At 58.5% G+C, this 22237-nt stretch overlaps 1 protein-coding gene across 1 annotated transcript in view; it reads right to left on the minus strand.

Annotated features, from left to right (window-relative positions):
• The window catches only part of AGPAT3 (1-acylglycerol-3-phosphate O-acyltransferase 3), a 150203-nt gene that overhangs the window by 90837 nt on the left and 37129 nt on the right, over positions 1 to 22237 (minus strand). The gene's annotated exons all lie outside the window — the stretch shown is intronic.

Raw genomic sequence — 22237 nt, forward strand, 5'->3', positions numbered from 1 at the left:
GGTTCCTGGCCGGGGGGGTAGGGGGGGACGGGGGGGCGCAGGCGGGGAAGGGGTCCTGGCAGAGGTCGGGGAACGGACGCGCGTGAATCCGGGGCGGGGACCGGAGCCGGCGGGGCACGTGGGTTGAGGGACCAGCCAGGCAGGTCAGGAGGCAGGACTGACGCAGGGAGGGGACCTGGTGGGGGCGCAGTATGTGGGGGGGCGGGGAGACAGCACCGCGGGTCGGGCGACCCCGCGAACCCCCCCATTTCCCTGGGGTCCCCTCACCCCCGCGGGCACCGGCTTGTTTCCGGGCGTGAGCACCTCCCCTAGCCCGGGTCACGGCCGGGGGGGGGGGGGGGGGGGGGGGCGTGTTACCGCCGCCGCGGGGGATGGATCCCGCGCGTCACCGTGGGGACCGTCTTGGGAGCCTCGGCTCCGCGGGAGGATAGATTTCAGACCCACGTGCAGCGCCCTTTGACTTATTTATAGTTGGCACCAGGCCGGCAACATTGTATCAATTTGATCCTGGAGGAAGCTTCCCGGAACTGGGGGGGGGGGCGGTCGCCTGGAACCGGCCTCGCTAGTGTACCCCGCTCCCAGGTCACTGACCGCTCTCCCCTCTTGCCTGAAGAGCGCCCCAGCTGGACAGGGTTGCCTGAGTTCCCCGCGGAGCACCTGCTGGTGGCCAGCCTGGACAGCCCCAGGGAGTGCAGCCAGGAGGAGGGTCATCTCCATTCTGCTTTCTCCACTGGGTACCTCGCCTGACCCGCTGCCTGTTCAGGTCCTCAGGTCAAGCTGGACCTCCTGAACTTGGACCGGTTTCACTGGAAAACTATTTAAAATACCAGGCGCTGTTACAATCAGCTGGGTCTTATTTTAAACCTCCTCCCATTATTTCAGAAAACACTTGGACTAAAATAAAATAAAATACACATACGTGCACCTGTTCTACTCACAACTCCCTTATGCTTGAAAAAGGAGTTATGGCTTGCATGGTTGGTGGAAATGTATTACTCCTAAAACCCTGGAGCCCGCAGCGTCTCTTCTAGCTGTCTTGTCCTACAGGTAAATTCCCACAGGAGCCTGCAGATGTGCATAGAAGGATGTTCTGACTTACGGCATATAATTAACAAAAATCTGAAAACAACCCATAGACACCTGGTTCCATAAACTCCAGCATATTCATTTAATAATATTTTTAATTTAGAACATTAAAAAATTAATGTGGTTCTACATATGCTGATATTATATAATCTCCAAGATTTGTTAAATTAAAAAAGACAGAGAGGGAAGATGCAGGGCAGTGTGTATACAAGGATCTCCTTCCTGTACTGAGAAGCAGTATACGCATGTACACATCCAGAAAACTTCTGGAAGGATCAATGTGAGACTGTTATCTGAGACTGTTATTGGCTGGACAGGGGTAAGGCAACTCTATTGTTACTAGGTAGTAAAGTTTAAATTTACTGTATGCACACATTTTATAAATACTTCTAAAAAACGAATTAAATGTACCTCATCGTTCAGACACTTGATGGCCACTTAATAGTTACTTCGAATTTTTAGATCAGCTCAAAATACTGTATTTGTCGGGGCGCCTGGGTGGCTCAGTCGTTAAGCGTCTGCCTTCGGCTCAGGTCATGGTCCCAGGGTCCTGGGATCAAGCCCCGCATCGGGCTCCCTGCTCGGCGGGAAGCCTGCTTCTCCCTCTCCCTCTCCCCCTGCTTGTGTTCCCTGTTCTCGCTGTGTCTCTCTGTCAAATAAATAAATAAAAATCTTAAAAAAAAAAAAAAAATACTGTATTTGTCTCAACACAGTAAAGCATCATCAATGTCATCTAATCTATATTCACATAGAATCTATGATCATTCAGACCTAAGCTAGCAGGAATTTGCATCTGGAAAAGCTCAACTGAACATATGAGCAGAGTAAACATTTAAACTTGGAAGTCAGCCAACCAGCCCTTAACTACTTACTGGGCCCTGGGCAGAGCACAAACTCAGATGGACGGGAAACGTGGTCCTCCCTAAGATTTACTGAGTTTATTATATATGTGCATTATTTCACCTACTTATCAAAACCCAGCCCTGAGGTGCACGCTACTGGCAGCTGTTTTACCTTTGGAGAGACTGAGGCCCAGGGAGGCCAGGGTCTTGGCCGCCCGTGCGCTGCAGAGCCGAAGCCTGGCTCCGGACCCTGACTCAGCCACTGTGCGGGGCCAGCAATGATGGTTTCTGTGTTGGGAGAGGGACTTGGGTCCCCAGCTGCCTAAATTAAAATGAGGAAAGGACAAGTCTTACCCAGGGTGTTAGGTGGCACACGTGCAGAGGGGCTTTGTGCATGACTAAGAAGCAGGGGAGGGTTACTTGAGTGCCCTCCACGAGGGGGACGAGGGGGACGTAGCTCCCGGGAGAGGACTCCCATTCATTATTTGCTCTAAATCTCTGACCCAACTGGCTTGATCCCATTTCACAGGTAAGTAAAAGAGCCCAGGAGGTGGTCCTAAGATCAAAGGGCAGACAGTTGCCTGCCTCCAAGCCTAGAAGCAGTCTTTCCCGTTTGGAGAGTCTGTCTCATTGGAGAACTTCCCCAGTCGAGCCCTGCCCAAGGCCTGCTCAAGGGCACGGGTGGCAATGTGGGCTCCAGGTGGGTCCGGGCTGAGGAGGGCTTCCCGGAGCAGCTAAACACGGACGGACATCAGCTTGTCGTCACTCCGGGGAACTGAGAGACAAGGCTGGGAGCTTAGCCTGTGACCTTGGTCAAGGACATGACCCATTTGGGTCTTCGTTCCCTTTCCTATAAAGCAAGGAGGTTCTCACCCCAGACTTCCCTGATCCCCAAGAATTTGCCAAGAGAGCTATGGCTGTGGGGCTAACTCAGGCATTTCTAAAAGTCTAAAGTGCATATTTACCCAAGATGTAAAAATTTACCAAAACTAAAGATAGTAACTTTCCTAGAAATTAACTCCAGCACGTTAGCCCCTAGCCTCAAATGGATAGATGCTATATGTTTTTAATTCATACATAACAGGAAAAACAATGGTTACAAATGTAAGTTTTTCAGGAGACAAATTACTACTAGGAGTGGTAGGAGAAGTACTTTAAGTAGGCTTCATGCTGGGCGTGGAGCCCAACACGGGGCTCGAACTCACGACCCCGAGATCAAGACCTGAGTTGAAATCAGGAGTCAGAGGCTTAACCAACGGATCCACCCAGGAGCCCCACAGGAGACAAATTATTTTAAAAATGGGCTTCTCTACGGGCAAAAACCCTAAAAGGGATTTTTCACGGCAGAGACTGGGAACCCCCAGGGCACACTACGACCCCGTCCCGAGGTGGCTGTTGAGAAACGGTGTTCAGCCTGGAGGTCCCGAGTCACACGAGACATCAAGTGTCAGTGGAGAATATTAAGTGGAGGCCCGCCCTGGGGGGAAGCCTGGCGGGAGCAGCCTGGAGGTCAAGGTCACAGGAGTGGGTGAAGCCAGTGCTCTGCAGAGGACAGAACTTGGGCAAATGTGCAGCACGTGGGGAGGCCCTCGGCGCAGGGATAAAGCCCCGGGTTTGAATCTGGGCTCATTATAGCTATGAAGGTGGGTGCCCCACTCCGCCAGGCGGGGAGAGAAGTAACTTCCGGATGCAGCCGCCGAGCTGTGGGGATTGAGGACCTGTGAGCTGAGCGCAGGGCCTGTTCTGATGAGAGCCACACAGCTGATAGCTGTGGACTGTCCTCAGCATCCCTTAGTGAGTCCCCGGGTAGAGTCAGGGATGCCGAGAGGGAGGGCAGCTGGGCCGGAGGGCGAGCAGAAGCCGGCTGTGAGGCCCCCTCCCTGCGTAGCCCAGTGCGTGGGAGCGGGTGGGGGACCGCAGTGCGTCAGCTCAGGGCTCACCATCACTTCCTGGGAACACGCAGAGGAGGAGGGACGTGAGGGTCACGTCAAGACACGCAAAAGAAGCACATCCTTTCGCCGGGGGACGGGCTGTGGACGGGAACGGTGTAGTTTTGAAGTGAGTGTGCGTGCTCCCGTTTCCTCAGGGCTGGGCAGGGCTTGGGGTGGAGGCCGGGCTGGCAGGTGCCCTCCGCCCCATGAGATGGAATGACTTCTGTCGCACAAGCCGCCTCTGCGTCTGGTGGGGACGGGAGAGGTCGTCCCAGACGGAAGGACCCTTGGACTTGCTGTCAGAGGGCTGGTTCGGTGGGGGGACTGGGTTCTCACCTGGCTAAGCAGATCATCTTGCTCTTCTGCGCCTCAGTTCCCCGTATGGTTCAAGGGGAGTCATGTGCCGCCCCACCTGCCCCGTGAGGGCTCTGGGAGGCCCAGGTGAAGGCACGCGGAGAAAGCCATGCTGGAGGTTTCTCTGCCATCCCTCCCAGGGGCCCTTCCCCACCCCGCCGACCACCAGTCTCCCCAGCAGCACCCTTCAGTGTCCTCGTGGCTCTTGTCACTGTCCGATCTTGCCTGCTTGTTTCCACCCTGGAACCCCACCCAGCCCCGCTGCCCCCAGCCCCTGGGCACTGTCCGCTTTCACACTCGGAGGTCTGCGGCCGCCGAGGGCATCCCTGGAATCGCCGGAGGGCCCCCAGGGGCGAGCAGTGTCTTCCCTGCACACGGTGTGTTCGTCTGTGGGGCCACACTGACACAGCCCCACGGCGGCACGACTCAAACGACGGTCCACCCTCTCAGGCTGGAGGCTGGGAGTCCAGGGTCACACTGCCGGCAGCATCGCCTCCCGCTGAGGCCTCTTTCCTTGTCGGCGGGGGGATGCTACCTTCTCCCGCGTCCTCACGTGGTCGTCCCCTGCGTGTGTGTCTGTCCTCATCTCCTCTTCCTATAAGGACACCAGTCCTGCTACATTAGGGCCACCTAGTGACCTCTTTAAAGACCCCCTCTCCAAACAGTACATTTAACATATGCCGAATACAAGACTTAACATGAATTTGGGGGTGACAGCCCCCCAAACACTCGGCCCATACACACGTGTTCTCTCTCTCTCATTATGTTTATTTTTTGGAAGAAGCATGTATTACTCATGTAACGCTAAGTCTTCTCAGGTCAAGGGTGCGGGCAGGAGAGCTGTCACGGGCACGCCGTCGGAGAAAGCGGAGCGGCTCTGCTCTGCCATTCCCGTCCCTGCCGCCCCCCTCAGCCGGGGCTCAGCTGGGACCTCCGCCTTTGCAGAACAAGATCTAGAGGGCCCCTGGAATCTTGCAGGAAAGAGAAACAAGAGCAAAAGTAACGACTGTCTAGCAATCATCCTCGAGAGAGAGTCTCTGCACCTGCCGACCCAGCGAATCAGAATCGGGGCCAGGAATAGTGAGACAGTGATGACAGGGATGACGATGCTGGGGACAGGAGCCAGCACCTGCTGCGGGTCCTCCACGTGCCACGCTGTTCTAACGACTCTGTGACGTAGGGACTGTGGTCCCGAGACTGAAGCACAGAGAGGCTAAGTAACTGCCGGAGGTCACACAGCCTGGGAGTATCAAGGCCTAGTCCCTTTGGCTGGAGAGCTTCTTTGCCCAACTCCTTGTGAATAATGAATAAAAGTAGGAGGAGCAGAACCTCCATCCCTTGACAGAAAAAAACATCCCTCCCTGGAAGGTGGCCAGGCACTTGCCATTCACGGAGAATTTGGGCGAGAGCCGCTGCAGAGCTGGGGACAGGAGTGGACGCTCCCAGCAGGTGGGAGGGTGGCCTGGATGGTCTGCACACCCCTCTGGGCCTAGCGGTTGAGGCTCAGACTCGTTCCTAGGGCGTCGGCAGGATGCCCACGTGGGATGCGGTGCCCACCCATGTCTGACCCTCTCTCCTGGGGACGTACAGGCCCGGTTCCTGCTGCAGCCCCTCCCGCCACGGCCAGATCCCTGCCAACTCCCAACTCTATCGCTGTGACCTCGGCAGCAACATGGGGATCAGAATTCCTGGTGCAAAATTGTCTTGCAGGTGAAATGAGAGTCTAGGTGTGACACGTCCACCACTGTCACTACCAAGAGACCTGAGCACACACGCCCCCCCGGCCTCTCTGCCCCAGGAGGGGGGTGCCCCCTCGAATGGAAGTGGGCTGGCTGTCTGCTCCCTCCCAGGGCCGTACCAGCCCCCAGGTGCGAACCACTGCCACGCGAGCACCACTCCAACACCAGGCAATCTAGAATCGACTAGCAGGTGGACTGCCGAGAGCCGGGCCTTCTCATGGCAAACCCGCCGTCATTGATTTTATAGCCTGGCTCATGGAAGCGTTGTGGTCTCAAGGACGTTTCTGCCCTGATGAAGACGGGGTTTGAATTTGTAAGATCTCCCTGTGCACCAGGGAGTGTGGACTCTGCCCACAAGGTAGGACTCTTACCTCCACGGGGGGCACCCTCGACCCCCACTCTGACCCCTGCCTGGACTCCCAGGGGCAGATCCGCTCAGTGGCCGCCTTCTGCCCCCCTCCTTCCACTCACCCAGCACATGCCTGGGCTTTTGCGATTGGCTTTGACTGTCAGTACTCAAGAAAACATGGGCTGAACAGACATTTCTCCAAAGAAGACATCCAGATGGCCAACAGACACATGAAAAGATGCTCAGCATCATTCATCATCAGGGAAATACAAATCCAAACCACGGCGAGATACCACCTCACACCTGTCAGAATGGCTAAAATTAAACACACACACACAAGAAACAAAAAGTGTTGGCGAGGATGTGGAGAAAAAGGAACCCTCGTGCATTGCTGGTGGGAATGTGAGCCGGTGCAGCCACTCTGGAAAACAGTATGGAGGGTCCTCAGAAAGTTAAAAATAGAGCTACCCTATGATCCAGTGATTACACTACTGGGTATTTACCCAAAGGAAATGAAAACACTAATTTGAAATGATATATGCACCCTGATGGTTATAGCAGCATTGTCTACAACAGCTAGGATATGGAAGCAGCCCAAGTGTGCATCCACTGATAATGGATAAAGATGTGGTATATGTATACACACAACGGACTATTACTCAGCCATAAAAAAGAATGAAATCTTACCATTTGCCACAACATGGACGGAACTAGAAGGTATTATGCAAAGTGAAGTAAGTCAGTCAGAGAAGAACAGTGATCGTATGACCTCACTCACATGTGGAATTCAAGAAACCAAACAAAACCAGAACCAGACTCATAAATACAGAGAACAGACTGGCGGCTGCCAGAGGGATGGGGGATGGGGAAGAGGAGCAGCGGGTGAAGAGGCCCAAACGTCCAGGGGTAAAGTAAACGAGTCGGGGGGGTGAGAAGTGCAGCGCGGGGAACACCGTCAGCAACCCAGGGCCGCTGGAGGGAGGGAAGAGACCGGCCAGGAGGGGTGGGGGGTGGGGGGATGGGAGGACAAGGAAAACAGGAAGGGGTAAGGGACGGGGGGCAAGGGGGATGGGGGGGCAGGAGGGCAGGAAGAATGTGGGGTTCAGCCCACGCTGGCCGCTCTGTCTCAGCTCCTGGCCATCCGTGAGGCAGGAAGAAGATTTTGCCCCCTGGATTCCTCCCTGTCCCCCAAAGCCGCCGCTGTGCTGTGAGCTCCTCAGGGCCCCCTCAGCCACAGACAGTGGTCCCTCCACTGAGGGCGAGTGCATGAGCCAGCCATCCTGAGGTTACGGGGCGGAGGCGGTGATGTCCACACGTCCAGGAGCCCACACGTCCTGGCCTGGGTCTCAGACTTTAGCCCCCAGAGCAGGAGGGGAGGAATGTAACAGGTAGTAACAGGTTGGAGCCCCCATCTGCAGGATTTTGGTCGACAGCCCAGGCAGACGTCTGTGGTGGCGTTCTGTCCTCCCGCCCTCGCAGCCCCGCCAGTCCTGCGCCCCGGCTCTGCCCCCCAGATGCGCAGCCAGCCCGCCTCCCCCCGCAGTGGTCCATGGCAATGGCCCCCACTGCCCGTCCCTCATGTCTCCTCTGAGCTCCTGCTTGCTGAGCATCTCCTGGGAGCTGGACCCTTGCGGGCAAGGCCGTGGCCAGCAGCCCCTCGGGCCCCTCCTCCTGACCTACAGGTTATGGGGAGGCCCCAAACAGCTCTCCCACCTAGAACTCCCCCTTTCCACTGCTCAACCCTAGAGCCAGACACCAAGAGTCGGCGCTGGAAGATTTGGGGCTTTGCGGCCCTGCGGGCCGATCCGGGCCTGCCTCGCTTTCGCTCTGTGCTCCCTCGTCACGGTGGTGGTGCAGCTCGCTGCAAATCAGTAAAGTACAATTGTGGAGGGAATATTGGAGATACTCAAGGACTATTTTCAAGCAACTGAGAAACAATCTTCTCGCAGAAAATGAATTGCTAATTACAAATCATCACGATCTATTTACTAAGACAATCAACACTACCGTACGGCTCTGAGTTTCTGCTGGTGTCTGAAGTAAGGAACCCGCATTCCCCAGATGCCAGCAGAACCCCGAGGGGGCCCCGTCCCCCCGCGGACCTGCCCATCTCACTGCGCTCTTCCCACGGCCTCAGGCCTGTCTCCTCGGCCCTCCGGGCTCCAGCTCCCACTGGAATGAACGTGCGCCCCTCTGAATCGTGCTCCAGACACATCCAGCAACCCGCCTCCATCCTCGCTGGGCCCGTCTCCTGGGTCCCAATCCTGCCTCTGCCGCTTATGACTGTGTGACCTTAGGCAGGTTTTTTAACCGCGCTGCGCCTCCGTTTCCCCACTTCAAATGGGAGATTGAAAGGAAACACTGCCTTCGGGAGTGTTGTGAGGATCGATAGGTATCAGGTCAATGGGGCCTCACGGGGCGTCTGGTGTGGGGTGCTAGATAAAATCAGCTGCGTGGGAGGGCTCGGGTGGGCATGATGATCACCGCGATCAGCTCTTCCTCCCTCTTCATCTGGGAAGGTCGGGGATTCTATTTTATGATTTGAATTATTTATGCATTTACCTGTTCAACTCCATAAAGCAGTCATTCTTAGAAGGTGACCCCGGACCTGCCCCAGGCAAGATGGGAGCCTCAGGAAGCCAGTTTTCCGGGCTCACCCCAGACCTGCCGAATCAACAACTCGGGGACGGGGCCCAGGGATCTGTGTTCTAACAAGCCCTCCGGGGACTCCGACACATGCTGAGTCTGAGAACGTTGCGAGAAAGGCTTTACCTTTATCTTTAAAAAAATCAATCAAAATAAATCCAGCAACCCAGGCTGCAGGGGTGCCCAAGGAGAGGAAACTGAAACGTCCCTGCCCTCTCTGCCCACACCGAACACAGTCACGTACTTCTCCCTGAGGGCGCGCTCAACCCTGCTCTGCTGGAGCCCCAACCCAGCCCGGGGTGCGTGCCCTGGGGCCACCACTGCCAAGGACAGATGGGGGACAGAGATGGCAAACGAGATCCTCCCACAGGCCTGGAGGCCAGGGGTCCGAGGTCAAGGTGCCATCGGCGGGCGTGGTTTCCTCTGGCGATGATTCGGCCCAGGCCCCTCTCCCAGCTCCTGGGGTTGCCGGCAATTCATGGGGTTCCTGGGCTGCTTGTTCAGACTCTCGGACCCCGTTGCTGAGCAGGAGGCTCACGCTGCCCCACAGAGAAGGGCACCAGCTCCCAGACCCGGAGTCGGGCCCCATGTGCTGCCCCCGTGGCCCCACCCAGGCACAGGGCCTGGAGCCAGCTGACCTCCACCCCGACTGGGCTGTCCCGGGAGCAGGTCACCGCACACACCCCTGCCTCGTGGGGCCGTCCCCTGACTCAGGACCCCCCACCACCAAGCTCCGGCTTCAGAGCCTCACGCGGCCTGCAGCGAGTGTGCTGTCCCTGTGGGAGTGCGCGTCTCATTTCATTATGGAATCCGATATGAAAACGGGGTTGGTTTTCCAGAACTCCCAATCCAAACAATTTACAAACTGCCTTTAGCAAAATAAAATTACAGCAAAATAATATTTGCTCTCGCAAACATCATTATCTTTAAAGTGATGAATGCCACTTGTCATATCAGAGGAGGAATCCCGTACAGAAGAAACCCGCGCACATCTCCCTACGGCTGCGCCCCATTCAGGCTCCGGTAAAACGTTTGGATAAAGAAAGGAAGAGGGCTCCGCTCTCACCGGAGTGTGCATCCCTGGCACCTGTGGGCGTGAACGGCGGGGAGGGAGTGCCTGTCTCGCGGCTAGCGGGTCCTGATGTCTGTCGGACATGAGCTCTGCTCGGCTGTCCTGGGACCGTGTCAGGGTCGTGGGCCGTGGAGGGGGAGAGGGTCGAGCTGCGTGTTCTACCCGAGGGTCTGTTTCAGGAAGGAGGAGGCCCGGGTTCGCAGGCTCACAGGGAGGGGTGAGCTAGGGCAAGGCACCCCATCTCTGCTTCGGGTTGACTCTGTCCCCCCCTTCCCCACGCCTGCAGGCCACGTGCCCCGGCCTCCCTCCCAGGGCCACCCCGAGGGGCACACAGCACGCTCACCTCCAGGCCCAGGCAGACATGACCCAGCTAGGCCTCAGCTTTGCGCCAGTGGGGCCAAGACCCAGCCCAAGACAATCCAGGGCAGGGTCAGCAGCTTGGCTTCGAGGGGGCCCCGGGGCACCAGGGGGAAAGATGGCAGGCAGCCCCTGGTGTAGACGAAGGTGAAGCCTCAGACAGGGAGAGAACTTTGAGGCGTCCCTTCCACCAAGCTGGGAGCTGCACACCAGGCTTCCAGGAGCTTCTCGAAGACGCGCAGAGCAGAGCGGGGTCTGTGGGGTCCAGGCCCACCTGAGTGAGGCTCAAGAAGGTCACCGAGCAGGAGGCCCCTCAGGAGCCCCGTAGCCAGAGCTGGGAGGAAGGCCTCCACGGGGCCCATACTGCTGGAAATGTGTTTATGTCTACACTGCTGGCCTCCGACTTCCTTAGCTGTTTCCAGTGCCCTCTGTGTAGATCCTGGTGGCCTTGGGGTGAGGACAGGTTTATGCGACATGCTCATCCGGTGCCTCTCCATTCCCAGGAATGTTTGGGGGATGGGGACGGGATCAGGATGTAGCCAGAAAAGTCATTTCCATAAGACAAATCACCTGAGGTATGAGTTTCCTGGGGCTGCTGGACAAATGAATGCATGTAGGGCAGCTTGGAACAATGGAGGTCTGTCCTCCCACGTTCTGGAGGCCGGACATCCCAGATCAAGGGCGCACAGGGCCCTGCCCTTTCTGAAGGCTCTGGGGGAGGATCCGTCCTGCCTTGTCCAGCTCTGGGGGCTCCAGGGTCCCCTGGCTTGTGCCACATCAGCCCGCGCTGTGTCTCCACCGTCACATGGCTTCTCCCTGTGTCTTCGCTCGGCCTCCACGTAAGGACACAGCCGCTGGATTAGGGTCCACCCCGCTCCAGTCTGAAATCATCTTAACTCATTACGTCTGTGATGACCCAGTCTCCAAACAAGGTCACATTTGCAGGAACTGGGGATTAGGGCTCCAACATATCTTTCTGGGGCCACAGGTCAACCCACAACACCCAGCAAATCGCAGACTCAGCCCAGGCCTGGGCTTGGTGATCGGGGTGCAGTCTCTGCTCGGGGGTGATGACAAGCACGGGGGACAGGAAAGCCCAAGCTTAGGGGCTTGTTCTAGGTCTGGGGGCCAAGCAGCTGGAACAGTTCTCAACCCAGGGGAGGGGCTGGATGGGAGATGGCCTATTGGCGGAGGCCCCACACCGCACCCCAGAACCGCCTGGTGACAGCCTGCTCAGGCTGGCGCACTCAGGACGCTCAGGACACCCCGTCTTACTGTGCCTCCCTGGAAAGGGGGGTTTCCACATCCGGTTCTACCCTCCTGCTCAGTGCGGTCCCCCTGCCCCTCCTGGTCCGGCCCCCTGGCCTGTGCATGCCTCTCTTGAGGCCCTTGGCAGCCCGAGGCTTCTGCCTTGCCGAGTGCCAGCTGTCTGGGCACCACAGTCTGCCCACAGCACCCGAGTGTGGACATCCTGAGTCATCATCAGATGCAGGTTCCGTAGGCGGAGACGGCCATCGAGTGCCAGCCTGACGGCACACAGCCCGGGCCCAGGAGGGACCCAGCAGGGGCTGGACGGCGCGGGCCGTCCCTGAGGCCCTTCGACTTCAACCCTGTTTTGCAGTAAGCGCCGGCTCGCTCCTGCAGCTTGCTGTGACCCAACACTCCTCCCCGATCCGAGGAGAGCTCATGGATTTAGCCAGAACTCTGGTCTCCAGACCGCATGATCTTGTGGGAACACACACAGGGCGACAAGCAGAATAGCAACACTGGCTGGGTGACATCCCCCCCGGGACCCCCACCTGTGTTAACAGAGGCGGAGGCAGCGGGAGGGGCCAGTGACTCCGCATTAAATCACTTCAAATATCATGATATTTGCTATCTGACATTTCGAAAGATCTCCAAGGTATGGGGTTGAATACAAAGACTAGTACATGGTGTGTGTTATATGATCCCACTTACGGGAAGAACTCAAGCTGCACAGCATTCCACATACTCTGGGCACATCGTAGGGGACCCGGACAGGCAGACCCCACGCTCCCAAGGGCCGGAGGGAGTGGATCCTGGGATGGGGCAATGAAGGGACCTGAGGGTGGAGTTGGGTGCACGTGGACACAGTCACTAACCCAGAAGCTCCCTGATCTGTGATTTTTCTTCTTTTTTAAGATGTTATTTATTTATTTGACAGAGAGAGACACAGCCAGAGAGCGAACACAAGCAGGGGGAGTGGGAGAGGGAGGAGCAGACTCCCTGCAGAGCAGGGAGCCCGATGTGGGGCTCGATCCCAGGACCCTGGGACCATGACCTGAGCCGAAGGCAGACGCTTAATGACTGAGCCACCCAGGTGCCCTCGTTTTTAACTTTTTACAAGAATACATTTCTGTACCACTTGGGTAATTAAAAAATCGGTTTTGTTTTTAAAGCCACAGCATTTTCAAAGGACAGTAAACCAACAACCACAAAACCAAAAAGGAAGGGTACAAGATAAGCATATAAAGAGAGCTTCTGTTAAAGAAAGCATAAGGAATCAGAGTTGAAAGGATCAGGCATGAATTTGGCTGTTTTCTGGCAGCTAAGGCGGCACGGGTCCGGTTCTAAGTACATAAGGGAAATACATTTATCTAAAAAGGAAAACCGCTTTTCTTCTGGATTAAACCAGCAAGCACTCATTGCGGCGCCTGGATGCAGGAGGACCCTCCCCACGGTGACGGTGACCATGGCCGCTTCTCGCTCGGGCCCGGCAGGCTGTGACAGCGGGAGGCTCAGGACACCGCCGCAGGGGTGGGGACAGCCCCGCGTCTCCGCACGCACAGAGGAAGCACGCACCTCTCGCAGGAACTCCGGGAGTACATGCTCTCAGATTGTTACTATCATATCCCATTTTACATTTGAGGAAACCAAGGCTCAAAAAGTTCACATAACTTGCCTAAAATCTCAGGTGCGTGAGTGGTGAACCCAGGTTCACTTGAACCCAGGGCTCGGGAGGTTTTCCCACAAATGCACCTGCGCACCCCGTGTCTCTCCTCCCCGCCCCGGGGCGCTTGGGACCTTGCGTCTGCGGGGTGCGAGTCCTCTGGGGAGACCCCCACTGCAGGGCACACGGCCGCAGCGTATGCTCACCCCAAACACCACAGATCCGGCTGGGCGGCACCTGTCCTGGTCCTCACCGCCGTGTCCACACTGGGGCCACCTAGAGATTCACATCCACACCAGCCCCGGGCATCCTGCAGGTAAAGGAAGTCTCTCACACCCCAGATGGAGGACAAAGCTGGGGGGGATCCCAGGATGCCCCAATGACACCTACAGGAGGAATCCTGAAGGAGCAAACCCACACCGACAGGGAGAGGGTCTCACGTGCAAACACTGCGTGCGGCCGCGGGGGCAGCTTCTCACGTCCCAGTGAGAGGGTCCGAGAGGGGGCTCTTCCCCCTGGGGAGGCGCCGCCATGCCGTGTTCCCCTGTCCCCTCCGCTCCCCGGCCTCACCGCCAGGAGTGAGGGACGCAGCAACGAAATGTTGTGCTCCATGGAGGCCCGAGGGGGGCGGGCTACTCTGAGCCTGGTGCCAGCAAACCTCCACCCCAGTGTTTATGGTGTGAAATACATGTCACATTTGCCACTTGGATCATTTCAAAGTGTGCGGGTCAGTGGCGCCCGAGCGCTCACAGGGCCGTGCAAACATCCCCACCGTCCAGCTCCGAACTCTCTCCTCCAGCCGTCACGCCCCACTCCTGCCTGCCCCCAGTCCTCAGCAGCCGCCCCCTGCCCCCCACGTCTGGGCCTGCCTGTCCCGCACAATTCACGTGAGCGAAACCACGCGGAGCATAATGTCCCGGAAGTCCATCCACGCCCTTTCCAGGGCCGAGTGCTATTCCCTGTGTGCACGGACCCCAGCGGGTCACTCCATCTGTCCGTCCGCGGACACATGGGTCGCTTGCACCTTTTGGGCGCTGAGAACGGGGCCGCTGTGCCCACGCACGTGCAGGCTCATCTGGACACCTGCGTCCGGGTCCCTGGGGCAGGTCGCGGGGGCGAGTGGCCAGTCATCTGGGAGCTCCGCGTCTGCCTTGTTGAGACCCCCCCCCAGTCCCACAGCAGCCACACCTCCCCAGCCGCCAGCCCCACAGGAACCGAGCTTCCTTGCTCAGACGTGAACACATGCCTCACCCTCCCACGTGGCCAGCACCCGCCCCCAGGATGCCGGCTCGCTGCCACACTCCAGCCAGGCCACCGGGCCCACCCCGCCCCCTGGGTGGACCATGTGGACCCCAGGGAGGAGCTGGGGACAGACTTGGAAGCGGGCCTTCCAGCCCAGCCTCAGGTCCTGCTGCCCCAAAGCAGGTCCCTCTCAGAGTTCGGTTCAGTGGTTGTAGTGGGTCAAGGCCACACGTCCACCAACGTGGAGTGGACTCTCAGGGACACCGCGCCAGGGGGTGACCTATGCCCGGGGTTACCCAGGACTGCCCGCATTAGGCTCCTGTCCTGGCGTCATTGATAACAGTGCCCCCTTCCCCTCTCAGAGCTGTCCCGCCTGGGACCATAACTTACAAGGTCTCCCTGCCTGTGACCCCCAGGCCCCGACCTCGAGCCAGATGGCGTCCCCTGGTTCCCCATGTGTGTGCGTGTGTGTCCTGAGGATGACCATGCTTCCAACCAAACCTGCTTTCAGGTTTGCTCGGGGCTGACATACCCCGTCTCCCCACGCCCCGAGCTGGCCTGATGATCCTCTTTGACAGCGAGTCAGGCCATGGTGCCGGTGGAGGTGTGTGATAGACTGTTCCAGAGAGAAAACCTCTGCAGACTCCGTGGGCTGGGGGCTGGTTCTCCCCTGCACTACAGGCCACTATCCCCGGGGTCACGTTGTCACCGGGAGCCATCTCCACCCACCTAGAAGTATGTTACAGAGTCCACCCACGTGCTCTTGCTTATGTGTGTGGTGTGTTCCTGTGTGTGCATGTGTTTCCATGTGTGCGTCTTTCTGTGCATGTGCATACGTGTTCCTGTGTGTGCGTGTGTTCCTGTGTATGCATGCATATTTCCGTGTGTACATGTGTGTTTCCATGTGTTCCGTGTGTGCAGTGTTTCTGTGTTTCTGTGTGTGCATGTGTGTGCATGTGTGTTTCCATGTGTTCCATTGTACATGTGTGTTTCCATGTGTTCCTTGTGTGCATGTGTGTTTCTCCGTGTGTGCATGCATGTTTCCGTGTGTGCGTGTTTCTGTGTGTGTACACGGGTGTGTGCATTCATGTGCATACAGATGCATGTGAATCCCAGCACCCTTGATGGAAAGGCAAGTGAAATTAATCCAACAATGGTAGATGTATTTCCAGAATGACTGGGATCAGAACCCCATGGAAGCACACAAATCGCTGGTCTTAGGAACCCAGGTGAACCGCCCAGGAGTGTTCTCCTCTGTAACTCCCTCTGGGGGTGTTGGGTCTCATCCTGGGGATGCTCTCCCTCGGGCCAGCCTGCCCCCATCCCTGCTGGTGCCCGTGTTTGGATCCTGGCACATGGGGCTCTGTCCCTGGGGCAGCATCCAGCACTTCGGGGGCGAAGGCTGCCCCCCACCGCCGGTGTCTGCACACAGGATGCTCAGGACCTTCCTTTGCTGCTGGGGGCTGGGGGGGGGGCTGCGCTCATCTCTCTTCGAGCTGCACTGTGTGGCCAGAGGTCCAGGACAGGAGCTCCTAACGGTTCAAGCCACTCGGATGCACTCACCTGCTTTCCCAGGGACAGGAGCTCCCTGCTATTCCTACAGCATTACGCACATTTTCCCACTGGACTCCACACACGGCTTGATTTTTGAACCCATGACGAGTAAAGCAGTAATTTTCATAATGGAAATATTTTGTTGTTAATGAGAGTAATACCAGATTATTAAAAAAAATCCTGCCAAAGATACACGAAGGCTGACACTAGTGACTAGTTACAGAGACGGATTTTATTTGTAATTCCCAGTAACGATGCAATTTCAGAAGAGCTGAGCCCACTGGCTTTGCCCAGAGGCCACAGCAGCGGTGTTCCCAAGGGAGAAGGAGGGAAGAGGGAGGAGGGGATTGTCAGGCTGGGACTCCACTCCTTCTGCAGGGCTCCACGCAAGGGAACGGCTTCCAGGTCCTCAAGAAAGAGGGGCCCAGCTTGCAGGGCACCCGTATACGGACACTTCAATGGGGCAGGGGCGCATTCACAAATGTGACCGCTCAATAATGCTCCAAGGAGGGAGGGGAGGGGCTCCCAGGCATGAACCCACAGGGGGCTGGGTGGCCCTGGGACACGGCCCTGGGCTGCTGAGGGCTGACCACAGCCCTCGGTGCAGGGGATTGAGCGGAGCTGCCCAGAATTCCAATCCCAGGAATTCAGGCGTGCATGAAATAACACGTCTCCCCATAATCAACCCCAAAACATAACCACTGTTAATATGCTGATGTTGAGCCTTCAGACCTTTTAGATACGATTTTATATATACTTGTGTCTTTAACATCAATAGGATTAAACTGTACACGTCCCTTTGGTTTGACAACACATTGTAGACCCTTCTCATGGCAACGTCTCTCACTGGTGAGAGATATTCCCGTGCGTGAAATCGCACAATGCGGACCAGCTCCTGGGAATGGGGATCAGCCAGTTCGCAGTTTTGTCAGCCACTCTACACAGTGACACTCCTGCCTGAGAGAACTGAATCTTACGAAGAGGAGTCAGCCCTTCTCTGGAAGGTGGATGCCAGGCATCTCTCCTCCTTCTCTGTCTGCAGAAGCCCCTGGGAAGGCTGTCCTAGGACAGGGGAGAGCCGGGCCCTGGGGCAGGCAGGCGGCCTGGGGAGGGCTGAGCAGGCAGGATCATCTGACGTGGGCCAGAGAGGCTCCCGGGCGGAAGGGGTCAGGGCCGTACTCGTTCCCCTGTGAGATGCACCGCTGCCCGCGGGCATGGTCCTGGCCAGGCCAGAGGGCACCGGGCAGGTGGCGTCAGGACTGAGCTCTGGATGTTTGGGGAGAGCGGCTCTGACCCAGGGAGCACCTGAGAGGGGCCCTTCGCACGTGCCAAGGTGGGCGTGGTGCTGGGGACAGGACCGACCTCGGGGGCTGATGGGGCCACCGGGATCTGAGACGTGTCGGGACAGAGGGTCCCTAACCTCACAGAGGAAGTCCAGACTTCCCCTTGATACCGACGGGGGGGTGTGCCCCCAAGTGGGGGAAGCACGCACACCTGTCCACACACACCTGTCCACACCTTTGAGCACTTGCACGTTGCTCCCACTGGCTGTTTCTAGAAAGAGAACTTTCAGATCAAAGAATAAGGACATTTGAAGCCTGATACCTCCTTCGAGACTGCCCTCCAGAAGCACGAACCCGTGCAAAGGCAGGCAGAGGCCCAGCTGCACGGCCTCAGTCTCCCACACCCTAACCTGGTATGGGGAGCAGTTCCAGGCCGTGCTGTCTGGTGAGGGGGGAGGCTGAACCCCTGCTCTTGGAGGGCCACCAGCCCTGAGGCACAAAGGTCCCCAATAGTGCGGACGTCACCCTCCCATTCAGCAGAAGCACCTTCCTTGGGGGGGGGGGTGCACCCAGGGGTGCAGGTCTGGGCTAAGTCAGCCCGAGACCCTCCTGAAGGACCCGGTTTGCAATCCATGTTCATTGCCGTCCCCTTCACTTCTCAGGAGCTCCTGGCACAAAGAGGCCCACTGGCTCCAGAGAAAGAAAATGTCCCTACCTCTGCCCAAGGGCTGGAAGGACTGTGCAGATCACAGCCGGCGTGGGAGGGACGCAAGAGCAAGAAGTGGGCTCCCCCAGGCCCCATCTGCCTCCCCCGCCTCCGCGGGCCCCCATCATCCGCCTACCCCACTGCTCGCCTGTCACTGCCCAAAGATAAAATCCAACATTGGCCCTAGGGAGTCAGGATGCTGGGGCTCTGCCCCCATTTGACCTCCCACCCGGGCAGAGATGGGCCAAGGACTGGAGCCCCGAGGGTAAGAAGTTCCAAGACAACCCGCCCCGCCTCAGGGACCGGGACCCATGTTCTAGCTGCGGAGACAGCATCTGCAAATTCCCAGGTGGCCAGTCCCCACGAGAAGCCCGCACGGGGGCAAGCTAGGGCGCGGGGCCCATTTAGTGCTGTGGTCCAAATGTCTGTGTCCTCGAAAAGTACCTGTTAAACCCTACCCCCCGCATGTGATGGTATGAGGGTGGGACCTCTGGGAGCTGAGTAGGTCAGGAGGGTGGGCCTCCTGGAGGAGGTGCCCTTACGAAAGGGGCCCAGAGAGCTCTCTCACCCCTTCCACCACGGGAGGAACAGTCTGTGACCCGGAAGGAGGTCTCACCAGACCATGCCGGTACCCCCCAGAAATGGCTGAAGGTCCTCATGAGCCTCTGGGGAGGAGGGGCCCAAGCCGGAGAGAGGGACAACCTCCAACAGTGCCCCTCACACACCAGGTTCACCAAGATGGCAGCACTCGCAGTGTCTGGATGACGAAAGATCACGGAGCACACATGAAAGGGGAAGGATCCCCATGTCTCTCGGTGGATGCGGCACCACTGGGTCCCCACACACAAGAAAGAAAGACCTCCAGCAAGCCCGTCCTCAGCCCTGTCCCATCAAGATCAGCAAGAAGGCCCTGCCTCCCCCATTTCCTGCCCGCACGCGGTCCTGTAAGGACACCCTCCCTGGCTCTGCCTCGGGCTCTGAAAGGTCAGGAGGCTGACTCCTCGGGGCTGGCGGGGGAGCTGAACCCTCCACTGGCGCTCCCCACGAGGTTTCTGGAGCCCCTAATCCCTGCCAGCGGCACCGAGTTAGCCGAAGCCTTCATCCGGAACTAAGCGTTCCACTCTGGGACCCGGATCGAGACACAAACCGTCCCAGCTGGCCCAGGACTGCGGGCTCTCTGGGACGTGGGAATTTCAGGGCTAACGTTGGCGTGAGTTTGTCACCCCGTATGAGAGCACCGCCGGGGGAGCTGAGTCCCCTTGTCTTACGGTGGGCACACGGTGGGCTGGCCCCCGCACGCAGCTTGCTGCTGGGGACCCAGGCCTGAGTTGTGTGTGACTCTGGGCGTGGCAGGCTGAACAGAGGCCCCAGAGACATATATGCACGTCTGAACCCAAACCTGTGAGTGTGGCCTTCTTTGGGAAAGGGTCTATGCAGGGCCCTAAATCCAACAACAGCTGTCCTGAGGAGAAACACAAGAGAAGACGCAGACACAGAGGGAGGACGGCCGTGTGACCAGGAGGCCACAGCCAGGAGCGCCAGGAGCTGGGAGCTGGACAAGGTGACCTCGGGTGATCTCGGGGTGCCCTGCCGACCCCTCGAGCTTCAGCATCTGGCCTCCAGAGCTGTGAGGACACATTTCTGCTGTTTTTCTGCTGCTTTATGCCCCCAGCCCGTGGTGACTTGTCACGGCCGTCCCAGGAGGCTCACCCATTGGGCGAGTGGCTCATCCTTCACCAGCGGGGGACAGCAGTGGTCGCTCACTGGGCTGAACAGAAGCCGGCGCGAGCCCCCGGGCACCCCGCCACGCTGCAGACGCCCCCACCCCCACCCCTGCCAGCCGCGGGCCTGTGTCCACAGGAAGTAGGCGTCGGCTCCCTCTGTGTCCACGGAAAGTAGACCTAGCCTCAGAAGAATCCCACCATTCTCAACCCCACGGCTATCTCGCCACCTTTAGCAAGTATCCATTAAGCGCCCAATGTACACAGGGTGTGGGCAGCAGAACTCTGAGACGGACTCCAAGATTCCCGTCCTGGGGCGCACCCCTTCTCCCCATGGTCCCCAGACTCTCAGGGTGGTGCAGGGAGGGTTCTGAGGATGTTGTTAAGACCCGAACCGTCGACCTCACGTCGGGGAGATGATGGGAGCGGCCTGGCCCAGGCACAGGGCCCTTCCCATCTGGGTCCAGAGCCAGAGCAGAGGAAGCAGAGACCTAGAGAGGTGGGGACAACTCTGCGGCTGGCTTTGAAGAGGGAGGGACCATGGGAGGGAACCCGGAGGGGCCGCGCCAGCAGTATGCTGAATTCTGCCGACAACCAGGACAGCCGGCAGGAGACCCCGCCTGCAGACGAGCACAGACCAGCCGACACCTCCATGTCAGCTTGGGGAGACCCTGGGCAGGGGCCCGGCAGGGGCCCCAAGGCCCGATGTCATTGTGCTCCTGCCTGCAATGGACAGTCCTGTGTGTCTGCCCGCTGCTGGCTTCCGTGCACAGCTTCAAACCAGGCAAGCCCCTGGCCCCGTGTTGGAGCCCTCTCCCCCTGCCCCCCAACCCAGCCCCCCAGGGAGGCCGCAGCCAGCCCCTTCCTGCTCTCCAGCCTTGTGCAGACCTGCCGAGGAGACCTCCGCCCGCCTCCAAAAGCCTCGCCGTGTGAGAAACCCCCTTCCCGTTCCTTCCTGGTGCAGTCTCCACATCAGGACGAAACCTGGGTGGGGGTTCATCTGGCTTCTGTGCAGTGACTGCAACACCAGCATTCCCAGCAGGCATGCTGAGCTGCACCGTCTGGAATCTTCTCTGGCTGGGGTGGCACCAGGAGGCAGGCCCTGCCAGGCAGCAGGCCTTGGCGCTGGAAGCACCTTCAAGCTGCTGTCCCAGGGCAGGAGGGAGAAGCCCCATGGGCCCTGGCGCTGCCGGCCTCCTGCATCCCGGGCAGGGAGCGCTCTAGCCGTGCGGGGCTGTGCGGAGTGGTCTAAACCAGAGGACTTTGAGCCCAAACCTCTATCTGCTTCTTTTTCACCTGGGGCGGCTTCTGGACACTGTAGGCCCTAACTCTAGTCCATCAGTTGAAGACGATGTGGAGGATCGGTCAGAGCTGCCACTAACCCCCCATCCCAGGCCTGAGCCCGTGGCCCCCGCCAGTCTTCAGCCACAGCAGACGGCAGCGGGCTGGCTGGGGCCTCTGCTGTGACCCCCATCCAGAGGCAAGTCAGCAACAGCTGTACTGTGTATCTCATCTGCCACCTCAACCCACAAGACAGGGCGGACGCCACCGCTCGCCTGTCCCTCTGTGGAACAGGAGGGGAGCGCGTCCAGCCTGAAGCAAGGGTCACTGCCCCGGGAGCAGGAAGCGGCTCCGTGAGGCCGTGGGAGCAGCCCCTGCTGGACACCAGCTGTGCACGCTGCGGGGACCGCCCAGAGGTTAGAGACCCACGCTCCAGGCGCAGGTGGGCCGGGGTCCCCACACAGCGCCGTGCCCGCTCTAGGCCTCCGTCCCCTCGTCGGCAGAATGGGATAAAACAGCACCTGCCTCAGCAGATTGTTGTCAGGAGGAAACAAGTTGGCTCCAATAAAGAGCTCAGCAAGGGGCTCGAGCACATGCCTGGCACCGTCACTCCGTCTCTCCGGCCCCATAGGGCTCTCAGACGGGCACTTGATTCAAGACCCAGGCAAAGCCCTCCAGCACTGCCAGGCCCCGGAGCCTGGTCACATCCCAATCGCTCCTCCTGACCCACGGGGCCCCTGGCTTGTCACTTCTCCAAGTCTGGTGAGGGGTATAGACCCAGGGTGCCAAGGTTCCATCCAACTCCAGTGAGCTCAGAGCCCGGGGTCCTGGTGTCCGTTGGTAAGAGGGAATGAGATAACTGGATGCACCTTCCTTTGGCCTCCCCGTCCGCTCCAGATGCCCGGAGCACTTCCGGCTCCTCTGACCTTCCACACATCCCTCTACAGGAGAATCTGTGCTGGCAGGCTGTAGCATCTGTCCCCAGACCCCCCACCTGGCCTGGCCAGAATGAACGCCCCTACCCTGTGGGCCTGGGCTTGGCCATGACACCTGCCAATGGAACGTGGGGAGAAGTACCAGCGAGCTGGCTCTGAGCTGAGGCAGCCGAGTCTCCTCCCCCAATGGTGAGGAGGTGCCCCGGGGATCACAGCTCCTCAGCCTGG

This window comes from Halichoerus grypus, chromosome 1, assembly GCF_964656455.1.
Source record: "Halichoerus grypus chromosome 1, mHalGry1.hap1.1, whole genome shotgun sequence".
Lineage (NCBI taxonomy): Eukaryota > Metazoa > Chordata > Mammalia > Carnivora > Phocidae > Halichoerus > Halichoerus grypus.